At 36.0% G+C, this 17,815-nt stretch overlaps 1 long non-coding RNA gene across 1 annotated transcript in view; it reads right to left on the bottom strand.

Annotated features, from left to right (window-relative positions):
* The window catches only part of LOC128589242 (uncharacterized), a 63,299-nt gene that overhangs the window by 17,684 nt on the left and 27,800 nt on the right, over positions 1-17,815 (bottom strand). The gene's annotated exons all lie outside the window — the stretch shown is intronic.

Below are 17,815 nucleotides of genomic sequence, written 5' to 3' on the forward strand. Positions count from 1 at the left end.
AATATTAACAAAGATAATTCTTAGAAAAGCCAAATTTTAGCAAGTCTGGTAATAAAGGTTTGCTAATGCATTTAATATATCTTGAGATTAATTTAACTTGAAACATGGTGTTACTTACTGATGAAATGTCCTTCCTGGAAATATAGATGCCCAGAATATAATTCTGTTCAATCATAACAAAAACAATAAAATAATCATCAAATAAAATTATAGCTATAAAGCATCTGTTCATGTACTGAGAAATATTTCTATAAAACTACCATGTGCCAACATGTACTGTTTTAGAAGTTTGATAGTTAAAAAAAATGCAAAAAGGTAAAAATTTTTAAGGAGGTTACATTAAGAAAATCACAAAATAAATAAAGTTTAGAAACTAAGTTCTATGAAGAAAAGAAGACAAGCAATCCTGCTAAATTCTACCTCTAAACTTTCATAGATTTATTTGTGATGTATCAATAATTTGATAAACATTTGGGCTGATTTCCGTATTAGGCTATTACAATTCAAATTTTTAATATTTGTGCTAATCTCTTTCCAGGGACATATGCTTTTTATTTCTTTTGGCCAAAAAACTAAGAGTGAATAATAGAGCCATCTGATAAAAGCATGTTTAACATATTAACAATCAAAAATATCCACATTTTTCCAACATAGTTGCACTGTTTCATTTTCTCAGCAGCTGGGTACGAGCAGTTCAGTTGTTCCACATCTTCAAAATCATTTGATATTTCTTAGGTTTTAAATTTTTAGCAATCTGGCAGAGAAGAGGAGAAAAGAGAATCCTCACACCTTCGTGGTAGGGATATAAATTAGTACAGCCATTGGAAAACACAGTGGAAGTTTCTCAAAAACTGAAGAATTGAACTACCATGTGATCTGGCAATTTAAATAGTGGGCATTTAGCTGCACTCCCATGTTTATTTCTGTACTATTCACAATAGCCAAGTATGGAATCATTTTATGTGTCTATCAGCAGTAACAAGTAAAGAAAATGTGATTATATATGCACATTGAGTTACTATTTAGCCATAAAAATAATTAAATCTTATCATTTTCAACAAAATTGATGCAACTAGAGGTCGTTATGCTAAGTGAAATAAAGCAGGCAGACAGACCAACACACTGGGATCCCACAGGTAGTTATCGGAGTCTGGGGGGGCCGGGAGTCAGAGTGGGAGATGGGGAAAGGGGTGCACAGTTACAGTTAGATGGGAAGAAAAGTTCTTGTGTCGTACCGACCAGTAGAGTTATTAGAGTTGATGATGTGTTATGGTACATATTTCAAAACAGCTAGAGAAGAAGGCGCTGAATGTTCTCACAACAAAGAAGAAACATTTGACATGACAGATCACTAATTATCCTGGTGTGATCATTAGGCAATGTATACATATATAGAAACATCATGTATCATATAAATATATACAATTATATGTCACTAAAATAAAATAATTAGTCATTATAATTTTTGTGGACTACCATCTCATTTTGGATTTAATTTGTATTTTCCTAAAGATTCATAAATGATAAGGAGTGGATATTCATTTGCCTATGGACGATTTGTATATCTTCTTCTGTGGAGTGACATTCTATCCTTTTTTGGGGGGGGAATGAATAGTGTTTATTTCATATTAATCAAGTAGAAGCTTCCTTTATAAATTCTGAATATACGGCTTTGATCAAAATACTCAGTGTGAATATTTTCTGCCATTCTGATTTTTCACTTTTTAGTTCCTTGATACTGTTTTTATTGAAGATGAAAAATGCTTTCAATTTTCATTAAATTTAATATAACAATACTTTATTTTACAGTTTATCCTTTTTGTGCACCATTTAAGACTGACAAAATCTTTTTCTACATGCTTTAAGAATTTTATTTGTCTTAGATTTTACATTGTTATCTACCATTTGAATTAAGTTTTGTGTGTGCTTGAGGTAGACCCTGACATTCACTTTTTCCATAAGGATTTTCAATTCCAACACTGTTTATTGCAAATACTTTGTTTCTCCTATTTAATTTCCTGGTACTTTTTTTTGAAGATAAGCAGAATGGGGAACCAGCCCTGACAACATGGTGGGTTCCCTTCCAATGGCTTGGTGGGGTGAGAGGATGAAGAAAAATGACAAATAAAGAGAACAAAGACACAAAGGGAAAGTTTAAGAGTCCCAGCCAGGTCAGGAAGCTGCCACCCTTCTTCGTGAGGCTTCCAGTTTGTAGTCCCAATGTCCAGGCTAGCTCCATTTTTATTTCATACACCAGCCTTTCAATCATAAATCTCATGAAGGCAAGGCCAACAATGCCATCATGGTTCTTGCTGAGCTTGCACGTCTTTAAACGAATTCTTTAATTAACTACATTAATTGTGTGGATTTACTTGTTAGTTTTATTGCTTTTATGGTATTTATGATCTGAATACAGAGTTTGAAATAGTGAAAACAGTCCAGGAGCAGGACATCAGAGAAATAATTCAACTGGACCAAGCTCACAAATCACAGAAGTGATATTTTTTAATACCTTGAAAGCTTTATGTCCATACTGGGAGACTCCTCTGGTTATACCAAGGTGACAGAAGAAAAGAGATATTTTATTTCCCTAGCAGGTTGGGAGCAATTCTTGCTGCATTCAACAAAGTTTAAACATTTTACATTTTTAATTCCCCCAAATCACTCTCTGGACTGACCAGCCCCACCCTGGCAAAAACCTCTGCAAGGGAGTTTCCAGGAAGACAGCTTTCAGAGTTTTAAATGGTGGGGGTGGGGTGGGAATGGGGGCTCACACAGTGCTTTGCACTGAAACTGAGGCTTTCCCAAATCACTTTTCTCCTGTTTCTGTTTTCTTTTTTTCCATCCTCTATAATCATATTCCTAATCAATTCTTAATCTACATACAACTAATAATTAAATATTGGTTTCAAGCTTATAAAATTATTATTACTAGTCATGCAAGCACATCAAGATATGACTCTTCCCTAAAGTATTGCCACTTGCACCCTGCAAAGCAGTATGAGTTTCTTTAATAATATTTCCAAATTAGTACTGACTTTACATATTGTCCCTATGTAATAGATCAATATGCCTATCATTTCATCAATAATAGTCTTAATTTCCACAACTTTATAATAAATTTGAATTTTTGTGAATCTTCCAGCTTTATTCTTTTTATTTTTTTATTTAATTATTCTTTTTTACTTTTATTTTCTTATGCCTTTTAGAGTATATAGAAATACTTTGTGTAGATTTAGTATTAAATTAAATGTACAAATAAATTTTAGGATAATTGATTTCTTAATGATTAAGAATTTATTTCTTAATGCCCTCACAATCTTTGAGAATTGCATAACTCCCAATTTATTTAAGTATAGAAACATATTTATGGAATTGGTAGAGGGCATCATAGGGCTATTATATGCAATAACTTTATAAAGGACTGTGATGGAGTTAACCATTACAGGACAACTACTTTTAAGTTAACATCACATGGAAAGTAACTTTTCTTGTCAAATTTTATTTTAAATATGTTTTTCATGGTCACAAATTAAAGACCCAGACTTGTGGAAACAGCTGGCAAACAGAATAACACAGTTTTTATGTTTAAGGAATAGAGAAAATAATATAACTCAATAAATCAGGTAAGTAAAATTGCGTGTAAGAACGCTATGTGTAAAATGGCATCTTTCAAAGAAATTAGTTAACAACTTTTGTTTTAAGAAATATACATTCAAAGACTTTAGACAGAATTTCAAATAAGGCTTGAATGATATGGTATGTGTTTAAGAGATAAATACTTGTGAAAAATATTAAAACATAAATATTTAAATTAATTACATATTAGTGTTAAAGGCAAGATAGTTTTTTTTTTTTTTCAGAAAAAGAACTTGGCCATACACTGTCATTTACACGTCTTTACCTTACAGACTTCTCACAAGGTTGTTAATGGGAAACTACTTCTATAATCAAATATAATGTTTATTACAAATACTATTTTCAGTTTTATTTTTGGATTATTTTATTTTAGCGATAAAATATATAAAAAATATTTTCTAGGATAACTTAAGTATTTTCAACATTCCACTATAAATTTTTCTCACCAAGAAAGGTTTTAAACTAACTATATAACATTACTGTAATGTGGGCGGCGCCTGTGGCTCAGTGAGTAGGGCGCCGGCCCCATATGCCGAGGGTGGCGGGTTCAAACCCAGCCCGGGCCAAACTGCAACAACAAAAAAAATAGCTGGGCGTTGTGGTGGGCGCCTGTAGTCCCAGCTGCTCGGGAGGCTGAGGCAAGAGAATCGCATAAGCCCAAGAGTTAGAGGTTGCTGTGAGCCGTGTGATGCCAGGGCACTCTACCCGAGGGTGGTACAGTAAGACTCTGTCTCTACAAAGAAAAAACAAAAAACATTACTGTAATGAGTTTGATGCTATGACCATTATCCTGTGGCAGATCACAACAGCCTTTACAACTGTTGAATGAAATAGTACTGTTTTGCTTCTCTAGAGAAAAGAGAAGGTCATTGTAGCAGGAATAGATATAGAATGAACAAAGAAATACTAGTATTGTGGGCGACACCTGTGGCTCAAGGAGTAGGGTGCCAGTCCCATATGCCGGAGGTGGCGGGTTCAAACCCAGCCCCGGCCAAAAATCACAAAAGAAAAAGAAATACTAGTATCGAAAACTTTTTACTGTATTTTGAGAAAAAGCACTGGTCTATTTATATGATCCATGAAAGACCTAAAAACTATTTTAGAGGAAGAAGTAGAGAAAAGCCTGGAGACCTCTTCCTGATAGAAGGTTTTGCTGTCTGAAGTGGACTGTGGATCCTGATTTACGACAAAAGAGAAAAGAATTTGGACTTTGGGCCTCAAGGCAGAAAACAGAATATCCCCACATACCCCGATTTAACTGGCATGGAAGGTTTCTGAAAAGTTATCCCATCAGGAAGTCCAACATTTTTCTTCTACATTCAACTTGATTCATTGAATTTCTTGCTTTCTAATGAGTGCATAGTATCACGATTAGAAATAAAGAAAAGAGAGACGTTTCATTTTTAGGATGTTTCAGTTCTTGCCTTTTTTCTCTGTACAGAAAGAGTTCTTCAGCCATTTAGACCCACTTAGATTGTTGAAAAATATGACTCGATGACACTGGGAACAGCCTTTGAGAATCAAATCCATACTACAGTTTGATGTGTGTAAGAAATCATAACCATTCTGTAGATTTAAAACTTGCTTCATTTTAATGCCTAGTGATATTTACCCAATTACAAAGAGATCAATCCACTACAAGCAGGGCACCTTCATTAAAAAAATGCACAAAAAAAACTGTGTGTCTGAATTCTTTAACAGAAAATTTTCTCTAAGCTATCTATAATGCAGCATTAGTATAGATCACCCACTTCTTTTTAAATTAAACAACAATAGTAAACATTTTTCAAAACACTTCTTATTGTCTATATGCATAGATTAGAGGAAATTTCTTCCATATTATGTGTGATTTTTCTGAACTTAAATCTTTCTTACTCTATTGAAAAATTTATGATACACATTCCCTTAAAAATTAAATTTTTATATATAATTGACCCTTTCTATTTACAGGTTCTTCATTCACAGATTCAACCAACTGCAGACAAAAAATATTTGAAAAAAATCAATAAAAATAACAATACAACAATAAAAATAATACTGTATAAAAACTATGTACATAGTTTATTAATACAAGATAAACCTGAGCTTTATGCCCCACCTAAAACCAAAAAGGTAGCAGGGAAGATTCACTAAGCAAATATATTTACCAAAACCCAAAGTAATCCAAATAGGAAAAAAAAAAAAAAAAATGGAATAAATAACTAATCCTTCAATGAAAAGACAGGGACCATGACCTTCCCCAAAGGACAAAGCAAAATCCTGCTGACTGACTAACAACAAGGTCATTTATGAGCTCTGTGACCAGGAGTTCCTGCTGGGAGAATGGGGACTGAAGACCCCATTGTTGGCAAAGGAAAGCACCCCCAGAAAAAGAGAAAAACTAAAAAGTAAGCTGAGTGAGTTGGAATAAAGAAAAGTCAGCTAGTTTACATTTAAGGTAGCCATTGCTTGCAAGCTTCTTGCCTTTTCTGAAATTCTAGCCTTTTGGGGATACAACTTACAAACACCCTGCTGGGTCTGTGAGCCCTCTCAGGAGAGTAGTGGTCATAGAGGAGGCTGTGAAAATGTCCTAGGAAAAGATACATCTTCTAGGGCATTTCTTGCCCATTAAACAGGCAAAGCAGATACCCATGGTGGAGATTTGCATTTTCCTAGGGCAGAGACTAAGAAAGTAGTTTGAGCTCTGAGATATGGGCAAAAGAGCTTATATCCCTTATAGCAGAGGAAAATCCTCTGTGGTGGTGATGGGAGGAAAATGCCTCAGAGGAGATTGACACTGATGGCGTTTTACTCCATAGAAAACTAGTGGAGCTTAACGCCTCCCTAGAAATCTGGGTGTGTGACCTCAAGCAGGAGGCTCTCCTAATCCAAGGCGCAGATTTCAGATTACTAAAGGCCACCCTTAAGGTTAATTATAATAACAATAGAAGCTGATATGATCAATCCAATAAACTTCTGGCATCTTTGTTCCCTCCCTCATCTTACCCTCTGGGCAAATAGACTCCTATGAAGGTGGAGTGGAACAAACACTCGGTGTCATTGCCAGAATCCCATGACAGGCAATGGACCTCTGAGCTCCCACTTTTAATTCTACTCTATGTCTCTTGTCTTTCTTTACTGTCACTTCTAACTCTATATTTCTTTAGTCAATCGCCACCAGTTTCCACAGGCCTCAGGGGATGCTGTTCTCGGGCAGGGACCCCAACAGTTACAAATAGCAACTTGAAGGAAACTCAGTAATCTTCTATTAGATGTGAAAAAGCAATTCAGATATTTATCAGAGAAATTTAACATGGCGTTTAAAATAATAAAATATAAACAGAAGCCTTGGACTTGAAAAACATGATTGCTGACCTTCAGAATCTTTAGAGACTCAATAGCAGAATGAAACAAACAAAAGAAGGAACCAGTAAGCTTGAAGACCAGCTGTGTGAAAGTCCATACTCAGAAAAGAAAAAAGAAATGAGAATGAAAAGGAACAATGGCTGCCTACAAGATAAGGAAAATTACATCAGAAAACCAAATCTAAGAATTATTAGTGCTCAAGAAGTGGTCGAATATTCAAAGAAATAATAATAGAAAAATTTCCAAAACTTGAGGAGGATATAAATATCTAGATACGGGAACGTCTTGGAACACACAACACATTCACCCTAAATAAAACTATCCCAAAGCATATTAAGAAGCAAAGCCCGAAAGTTAAAGGTCAGAGAGAGAATCCAAAAAGAGGCATGCTGTAAGAAACAAATAACATAGAAAGGAGGGCGAATCTGTATAGCAACAGACTTCTGAATGGAAGCCACACAGGGCCAGGAAGAGTGGAACAGCATTTTCAATGTGCTCAAGTAAAAACCTCCCATCCAAGAATATTGTATTGAGCACACTATCATTCATCTATGAACAAGAGATAAAAGTGTTTCCCATGCAAATAATAGCAGAGGAAATTTATCACCACCACATTCATCTTGCAAGAAAGGCAAGAGGGAATTCTTCAGTCTGAAAGAAACACTAATGTGCAAAAGAAAAAGCTTTGCAAGGTATAAAAAATCCAGTGGTAAAACAGGTACATGGATGTACCCAGAATACTGTGTCTATGGTATTCAATCTACTAATAACTCTAGTATGAAGCACAAGAGACAGATACGAGTTTAGCAAAATATATGATAGCCACAAACACCTGTTAGGAGACAGTTAATATAAAAATATGAATTGAGACAAAATTCAAAATGTGGGGCAGGGGAAGTGGAGTTTAAGTGTAAAAATTTGTTGTGTTGTTGTTTTTTTTTTTCTGGCTTATGTTGTTTCTATTCTTTTATGTATTATCTAAGAAAAATGTTCATCCCTTTAAAACTAGGTCTCCGATGCAAGGTAAATGATGGAAATATAGCATGTCTTTTGCTTTTGTTCATTTTTTTCATTAACTAAATTGTAAAATTTCTGCACACCTGAAGGTGGAAAGAACATATTAATCCATAAATGAAAACGTAGCATTAGTTATCAGCGATTAGTGTTAATTCTGAAACCTGATTCTCACGTGGGCTCCTATGAAAATTTCTTACATGGCATATTTTGCCACATCTAACATAACTAGCAGCTTCTTGTGTCAAATATTCCCAAACACCAGTTAGAAAAAGAGAGAGAAAATAGAATCCTCTTAGTCACAATGCCATCAACAAGGTTCTTGATATCACCAGTGGCAGACTCGAAGGGTTTCAGCTAAATGACCAACTTCCCATGCCCTTGAGGGGTGGAGCTTGGCTATACCTGCTCAGGTTCTCTGGCACCCAGGGGTGATGATGACTACTGCACAACATGAGTCAATTTTAGATACAGATTTTGAAACAAAATATTAGTAGCCTACTATTATTAGAATGATGGAAATGTGCTTACATATAAAGTCTTTTTAAAGCTTAAATAGGTTAATTTCCATTGAAAAAATCATATACCTCCTTTATTATGCAAAGCAAGCAATTTTACAATAACTGCGTTTTGAAGTGTTCTGGTGGTTATGAGCCTAGTTTTCCTAGAATTGCCAACACATTTACATGAAGGTAATTATGAGATAACTATACGAAATCGGTGTGGTTATAATTTTATGAGGCATTCATTTTAGATACTAACAACATAATGTAGATGAAGTTCCAGTAACTAATGTGTAAGAGCAAAATGCCATGGCCAAGTTTCTGCCAATGCCCTTACTCTTTAGTCTGTGTGTAAAGGACCTAACGAGGAACAACTATCTCTTTTTTAAAAGTATATTCATTCATGAAAATATGCTCAAATAAGTCAATTGTATCTTTTCTGAATTAGTATTTTTGTAACTCTAGTGAGAGTTACATTTACATTCATTCCTTAGGAATTCTAAGGTTTCAACACTAGCTAAAAGAAGCTATAAATACATTTTGCTTGTAGGCTTTTTGGGAAAATCTTTGAAGAGGGATTTGGGATAAGCAGCACCCAGAGCAAAGAGATTAAAACTCTGAAGGAATTAAAGATCAGGAAAAAAAAAAAAAAGATCAGTACGGAAGAAATTGCCCCTACAAGCATATCAAAAGCAGTGACTTTCACTTGTCCTAGGTGCAATTATTTAAATTTTTTGTTCTACAAAATAAAATGTGTAAATTTGAAGTTCTCTAGTGGGTAGCCCAGAGAATGAATGGATGTAACCTAAGGAGAATGGGAAAGAAAAAAACCTGTAGTCTTCGTTGAAAAAGAAGGGCTCAAAATTACAGTGACAAACTGGGAGGTGTGCTTGTTAAAGGGAAAATCCAGACTAAAATCTACTCTGGGAAAAATGGCCACCGAAGTGTTTGTTTTCAGCTGTAAAATGCAGCCTATCCTGGTTTATGCTGTAATCTCCAATTACATCAACAACTGAAGATAAACAGGACTGCCTTTGGTTAGATTGCTTTGTCTAAACTGAAAAAAGAAAAATTGCATTTCATGCTTACAGAATTCAGCAAGAATTCAGCAGAAATGGAAACAAACAAACAAACAAGCCCGTGAGAAAAACATAATGCCTCCAAGGTCTTGAACCGTTGAAATGTTCACAGCACACGACGGACGTGGAAGCTCTTCCCATCACTGCACTTGCTGGGCTTGTGTGCTTTGATGCTGAGGCAGAGAGAGACCTCTGACGTCTGGAGGGTGCAGAAGAGGTGTGTATATAGAGGGAGGTAGATAAGAAGCCTCACAGAATACAGGTGAAGCCACCACAGATGCTATTCAAAGAAATGGCTCCGTGGAATGACCATTTACTTTCTCTTACTCACTCTTGCCTTCTCTCTGCCCTGCCAAGCTCCAGATTCTCTGTTTTGAAAGCTCCCGTCCCCACGTTTGCCTCTGTTTCTCTCTGATCTGTGTCTCTCCAGCTGCTGCTGCTTCTCCTCCGTCTTCTTCCTCTTCACAACCAGAAAGTCTGCCTGGGTCGTTATCAACACTTCCACATGAGGATGGGAAGCCTGTAAGTGGGAACATAAAAACTGTTCTTGCTTCATTGCTCAAAAGATGACCACTTGGCTTGGCGCCTGTAGCTCAAGCAGCTAAGACCCCAGCCACATAACCAGAGCTGGTGGGTTCGAATCCAGCCTGGGCCTGCTGAACAACGACAACTATAACCAAAAAATATCCAGGCATTGAGGCGGGTGCCTGTAGTCCCAGCTACTGGGGAGGCTGAGGCAAGAGAATCGCCTGAGCCCAAGAGCTAGAGGTTGCTGTGAGCTGTGATGAGACAGCACTCTACCGAGAATGACAAAGTGAGACTCTGTCTCTAAAAAAAAAAAAAAAAAAGATGGGCGGTGCCTGTGGCTCAAAGGCATAGGGTGCCAGCCCCATATGCCAGAGGTGGCGGCTTCAAACCCAGCCCTGGCCAAAAGCTGCAAAAAAAAAAAAAAAAAAGATGACCACTTTGGATATTTATTACAATCATGCTTTAAATGATTATATAAATGTGAACTATTTGTACGACAGCACCCATATTGCCAAAGTACACGCACATATCAAAACCATGAAATAAAGTTTCCTTGAATTCTGTTTTAAAGCCTTATTGTTTTGTTTTGAACATAAGTGAAAATACTGTGTAAAGGCAAGGAATAAAAGGAGAACTATTGAGATCAGATAACCATGAGCATAAAATATCAGGATAAAATTTAACAAGATGATTTTTTAAAAAATATGTTATTACAACATGTGTCTTTCTGCATTGATACCTATGAGGACAATTTTACAAATCAGGCTATAAAAGGCAAAAATAAGCATGCTTTCTTTTTTAAAATTTTACTAGTTATTTTAAATAAATAGACAAAGGGGGTGGGTTGCTTGAGCTCACAAGTTAGAGACCAGCCTGAGCAAGAGTGAGACCCCGTCTCTAAAAACAACTGGGCATTGTGGTGGGTACCTGTAGTCCCAGCTATAGGCTGGGGCAAGAGATTGCTTGAGCCCAAGAGTTTAAGGTTACTGTGAGCTATGACACCACAACACTTTATCGAGGGTGACAAGTGAGACTCTGTTTCAAAAAAAAAAAAAAAAAATAGAGCATGCCCAAAGAACAAATTCAAAACTACAGAAGGATATAAAGTTAGAAGATGTCTCTCGTTGCTTCGCTCAGTTCCCCAGTTCCTTTGCTCAGAGGCAATTTCTGTTATCACCATCTTCAACCCTTCCAGAAGGAAATATTCAATATCCTCACAAACACATAATCTTCAAGGAGACTGTTACATGTGCAGAGAAAATTATTAATTAACCGGACAGCAGAAGTAGTACTATTCAAGACTCTGTAAGAATAACCCATGACCAAGCCATCATTTTCTCCACAATCATCTGCCTACACACTTGACCTCCTTCACCTCTGCCCACATGCCAGGCTGAAACTCTAGGAAGAACATCTGGGCATCTTGCCTACCCAAAGTCTCCAGAGCCCTTAGAGATGCTCTGAGCTTAATCTTTATTTAACCTTTGTTTTAATGATGAAAGATTTCTTTCTCGTTCAGCAGTTCTTCACATACGCTGAACTCTTGTTACTAATTCCCAATTCAAATACTTAAAGGTTAGGGAGCATGGTCTGCCAAATCAGTTGAATTGTGTTTGTTGGTTTGTTTTCCTGAAATTATGGTGCAGCTTACTCTGTCGACCTTCAATAGAGAATTGTTGAGTCAGATTCTCCTTGTGCATAAGATACTCCCTTTGTATAAATTTGGCAGCACAAGAAGCTGCGTGAACTTTTAGCCTGACGGCGTGCCTTTTATCAAATCATACTTCACAAGTTATAAATGTTTCCACTTTTAAACATGCTGACTTGGATCACTTTGAGAAATTTAAGCACAGAAAACTCCAACTCTGTTACAGTTGGACCATCACTCTATTTACTAACACATACATAGAATTTTTTGGAAGCATGAATATGAGAAACAAAACTTTCCTGGTCCATGTACCATAAAGTCTAGATATTAGATACATTTCTACAAACCTAAATGATGTTAAAGCTAAGGAAAATGCTAACTAGTGAAAAAGAAGGTATCGAGTTGGCTAATCACATTTGCAGATAACTGAGGTTAGTTACGTATTCTTCCCTGAGATATGAACACATGCTGGGTTTTGACGTTCATGTAAAGAAACAAAATTTCTATTAGTAAGCATTTAAGCAAACTGAAGATGGTAAAGCAAAATTCAAAAAAATGTTTGAGAAGTTCTGCTAGAATGTTATAAATCATTGTACATAGTCATTTTTTTTTTCTTCTCGTTATGTTAAGAGCCAGGATATCAGCTGGAAGAAATAAATAGCACCAGGGTGTGTTTACCTTGGTTACAGTTCAGGCTTGATCAGCAACGATAAGACCTTCCAAGAAAATAATCGTTTCATGCTAGATAACTCACAAGTGACAGGCTGCTTAGCACCCAGACACATGAGCCATAACCTCTATTGATTAATGCCAGCTTATATTAGCACCACCGAACAAGAGCTATTTTCAAATTCATGCATATTAACAAAGTCAAATGAAAACAGTCTCTCATCAGAAATCCCATAATAATAATAATAAAAACACACCAGCCTCTATACAGAAGGTTATAATAAGTAAGAAGACACACAGAAAGGAGGCGGTATCATCATAAAAGTGTCAACAGGGAAACAAATAACAAAAAATATTAATCTCACACGCCCTCACCAGGCTGCACATGTTACCTTCGAACACTTCTCGGATGCACCTCGTTTCGTTTTGATCCAAGTTATTCCCTTTTCACCCACCCGGAGAAGACTGCCAAAGCTCTGCCTGTGGTTTAACACCCATGTTAGCCCTTTGAGATGTGCTGCTTATGCCTGAATCTCTTCCCAGAAGTTTGGATATTGGTTCTCAAACAGGTTTCCTGGCAGACACATTTCTGTTTTTAGAATCTTATTTTTTATAAATGATTCTCTCGGACTTAGCTTCTGTGTCTGCATATCCATCCAGTCCATCCTTTTGATGGTGAATGGCTACACCAGTCCATTCCCTCAGCAATGACTAGGAATTCAAACAGACACATTATGTAATAGAAAATTAGAAAAAGAATAGAAAATTCTGAGACCCGGTGGAGGTGTGCCCTTTTTATTACTCTCTGACAGATGGATTCGCTGCGCTATTTGGCCTGATTTGTTTCCAGGGCTTCTTACACCAGGTACCCCAGTATGTCTTCTGGGAATTTGTAATTTGGATAACTGGAATATGGCTGAGAACTTGCTTTGGCCTTTTCAAAGTGTTACAAGCATCAGAAACACTACTGAATTAACCTTGGAACACCAAAAAACAGAAGACAGATGCCCAGCCCTGCCCTCATCTAAAAATCTTCTCAGAACACAGATGTCACCCTGAGGGACGAGAGAAGTGGAATCTGAAATTGCACTGCATTAAGTTTTCAAGGGTAGTGAGATTTAATTTTGGCAAATGAGGTGATAGGAAAGGCTTACCAATTAAAAAGAAGTTTATTCTTTGGCATATGTCCATTTTTGAATTGAGATCTACATTGTCTCTTCAGCAACAACAGGAAATAACACTTGTAATCACTATATTTTCCTTGCTTTTAAGATTATATTGGAGTTTTGAAACCACTTCTACAATAAAAATCTATTTTCAGTGTTAAGTCACATTTTTTATTATTTGTAATCTTAAAGCGTTTTTTTTGGGGGGTCATCTAATCACACAGACTTCAAACATACTGGATCGATATTTACAAATTACAAGATTTATTTCAAAGTGAATTTCCAAGTACCCATCTTCATTAATTTCCCTTAAAGACTAACCACTTTTTTGCTCAGACTTAGCTTATATTTTTATTTTTAGTGGTGAATACTTTTCCTTCATTTCAAAAGACATAATATTCTTATCTTCAAGGCATCACTGATGGTAGTTAAAGGAATACAATGAACGCATTTATACATGCAAACACATTTATATCCATTTCTATATAAATCTCTGCGAGTTTACACAGGTACCTCAAATTCTAATCCAACTTCGCAAATTCTTTTTCTAGCCCATTCTGTTTATAGATAATGTCATTAACTGAAATTAAGAAACATGACTGTCATTACATATTTGCTCTTTCATGGAACATATACAAAATAACTCCGGAATTTCTAACTTTTCTCTATAAAACAAGTTATACGGCCTGGCATGGTGGCTCATGCCTCTAAGCCTAGCACTCTGGGAGGTCAAGGTGGGTGGACTGCTTGAGCTCAGGACTTCAAGACCAACTTGAGCATGAGTAAGGCCCCATGTCTAAAACTAAGCAAGTGTTGTGGTGGGCGCCTGAAGTCCCAGCTACGTGGGAGGCTGAGGCAAGAGAATTGCTTAAGCCCAAGAGTTTGAGGTTGCTGTGAGCTGTGATGCCAGAGTACTCTGCTGAGGGTGACAGAGTGAGACTCTGTCTCAAGAACAACAAACAAACAACAACAATTTACACATTAGAGTCTTTTATTTATGTACAGTACTTTTTGTTGTCATTAGCCTTAGAGTATATTATCGAAACATTGTTTTTTCTCGAGTGACTTTTTTCCAGAATTGTTAGTGCTTTTCTTCCCTCTCCTTTTGTTGTGGTTATGGTATTTATTTGCTCAGTTTCTTCCATCTGTCCTTCCTTCCTTTGTTCTTTAGCATCACTGTGGGTCTTGTTATGGGCTGAATGAACCCTCTCCCATACCCCGCAAATTTTATATGTGGAAATCTTAACCCCTAGCACCTAAACATGTGACTATATTTGAACATAAGCCTGCTAATTAGGTAATTAAATTAAAATAAGTCATTACATTGGTTTCTAATTCAATCTGAATGGTATCTTCGTAAGAAGGTGAAATTGTTCACACACAAGTATACCAGGAATGAACTCTATATGCACACCGCCAAGACCTTGTGCGGACACAGTGAAAGGAAAGAGGCACCTGGAGAGACCAAGTTCACTGACATTTGGATCTTGGACATCCAGCCTTCAAATATGAACTAAAATAAAATGTTAATCTCACCCCAGCACAGCTGACTGAATGGACGCCCTTTTGGTCGGGGGGTTATCTTAAAACTGAGTTGCCAGCCATGTGCGGGGAGGTCAGACAGGCCTCAACAGCCCCATCCCCATAGTTATCCTTTACAATTTCAAATTAATAAATTTAGACAGCACTGTATGGCACTGTGGCGGTGAAATAATCTTTTTATTTCCAATAATGTGAAGCAAAAGCTGTGTACTTTGAAAATTCATGTTTAGCAACATTATCATGGTTGGCTTCAACCTAGCTGCAAAATAATCTGACAGGGTCATTTAAGAAAGGGCTGGAAGTGGATGATATGACAGCAATTTGCTAAATTTCAAATAGGAACATGATTACTGGTCTGGAAAAAAAGTCCTAATAAGGTGGCCTACTATCTGACTCTGCACTTTATTTTCAGTGATCTGTGGCTGGATTCATCATAAGCCTCATAAAATGATGAATATGGTGGTACATTTATGAATAAAATGACTAAAAAGTCAAAATCAGGCCCATTAACTAAAGTGACTTTAGAGGCTAAAATGCTAAATCAAATGAAAGGATCTTGTTTGAATTCAAAAAATATTATTAAATGGGGCTAAAACTGTCATATGAAAGAATGAGGCTGAGCACAAGAATATAATAGGCACCAATCCTTGTTTTATAAAAATCAAGGACACTCTACAACTCTGTAAATTTTTCTATGATGCCAAAATCGAATACAAATTAAATATAACATTAAAAATAACTGCAGTGATGGGTATAAGATACTAAGAAAAAATTATGAATAATAGAAATTAAAATGATAATCACATTTACAATTACAGTTTTATAAATATAATGATTTAATATAACAGAATGTCCAACACAATTCTTTATAGTTTTAATTAAATTTAAAATGAAGATACCCATATCACAGCTTTATACCTAAAGTTTGATATATATTTTGAAAGTCGTATGAAGTAGCAATTTACTTTCCAACTTTAATTTTAAAAGGTGATAATTTAATAGGAATTAAATACAGTTGATAAAGTTATTACAAAAATGTATTTTTTTCTATAAATGTAAAGAACAAATAAAGAAAATGGATTTTAACAAATATCACAACAAAATGAAAAATTTCTCTCCTTAAAATTTTAAAGCATACAATAAAATACTTCATTATTTGATAACAATAGAACATTCTCTGTCTATATATGTACACACAAATATGTATTCACACATATTCATGTACTAATATATACATATATTACAATTGTTGCTAAGAGTTTCCTATTATATTTGGAGAAGAGTGGATTATTATAAGCAGTTTAAGTTCAATACCCTAGATATTATTTTTTAGGTGTTGTTTATTTAATCAAATTTCCTTTCTTTATTGCTTTGTAAACTATGTGGGTTTGTATTTTATTTTTTTTCCAAATATAGAATGGCTACCTTAATAAATGTTCTGGTTTTAAATATCTATTTTATACAATAAATATATATGTATAATATTTATACAGAAATATTTACATCACTAATAATTTTTGATTCTGTTATATCTCACTATATGTAAATATTAGTTTATAGTATAGGTTTTATTATTTTGTAGCAAAAAAAATACATGCTTTTTTGAACAAAAGCCAGTTTTGTTCAAATAGGCAAACAATACAAGTTTGAAATGTTTAGGCATTCAAAGGTAGGAGAGGAAGGAGGCGTTGTGAAACATGGATTTCTTTTTTTTTTTTTTTTGTAGAGCCAGAGTCTCACTCTACTGCCCTCGGGTAGAGCGCCATGACGTCACATGGCTCACAGCAACCTCTAACTCTTGGGCTTATACGATTCTCTTGCCTCAGCCTTCCAAGCAGCTGGGACTACAGGCGCCCGCAGCAACACCTGGCTATTTTTCTGTTGCAGTTTGGCCGGGGCTGGGTTTGAACCCGCCACCCTCGGCATATGGGGCCGGCACCCTACTCACTGAGCCACAGGCACCGCCCAGAAACATGGATTTCTTATTGATGATTATGTAAAGGTGGAGAAAGGAAAAACACCACCAGACACCAGGATAATAAAGATGTTTATACAGATAGGGATAAAATCACCACAAGCATATTGACTAGTTATATAGAGTATAGGAGTAGGCTTCATCCTGGTATTCTTTCTAAATTTTTTTGTTTGAGAGTTTTGAAAGAAGTAAAGACTGAGAAGTAGTGTTAGCTGGGATACACTGAGATAAAAGTTGTTCTTTCTGAGTCTTAAGATCGCATGATGATATTCCCAGAAAATACGTGTGTGCCGATACTGTAAGGACTGAAGTAAAGCTTTTTATTCATAGGGAATTGGAACACAGAATTATTTTTGACATGTAGAAACTGTTTTTCATTAAAGTAGAAAGGTAATAATATTTATATACCAGTGAAGTGTACTTAGTCATTAGAAAACTGGTGAGCTAGTAGTGTTTTTTAACAACCTGGGTGGACCTATGGACTGTTCTTCTAAGGGAAACATCACAAGAATAGAGACACAACCATCTTGTGCCCCTTATAGTGAATTGGAACTAGTTGCGAGACCCTCGTGTGCACATACTGAATGAAACTCAATGGGAATCAATTGAGGTGGGGGGGGTGTAATACACCCCTTCTGAGTGAAGGGCACACTCATAACCTTGACCTGAAGTGTACCACATGAACCAGGTAAACATGTTATGTTCTA

This window comes from Nycticebus coucang, chromosome 6 (assembly GCF_027406575.1).
Source record: "Nycticebus coucang isolate mNycCou1 chromosome 6, mNycCou1.pri, whole genome shotgun sequence".
NCBI lineage: Eukaryota > Metazoa > Chordata > Mammalia > Primates > Lorisidae > Nycticebus > Nycticebus coucang.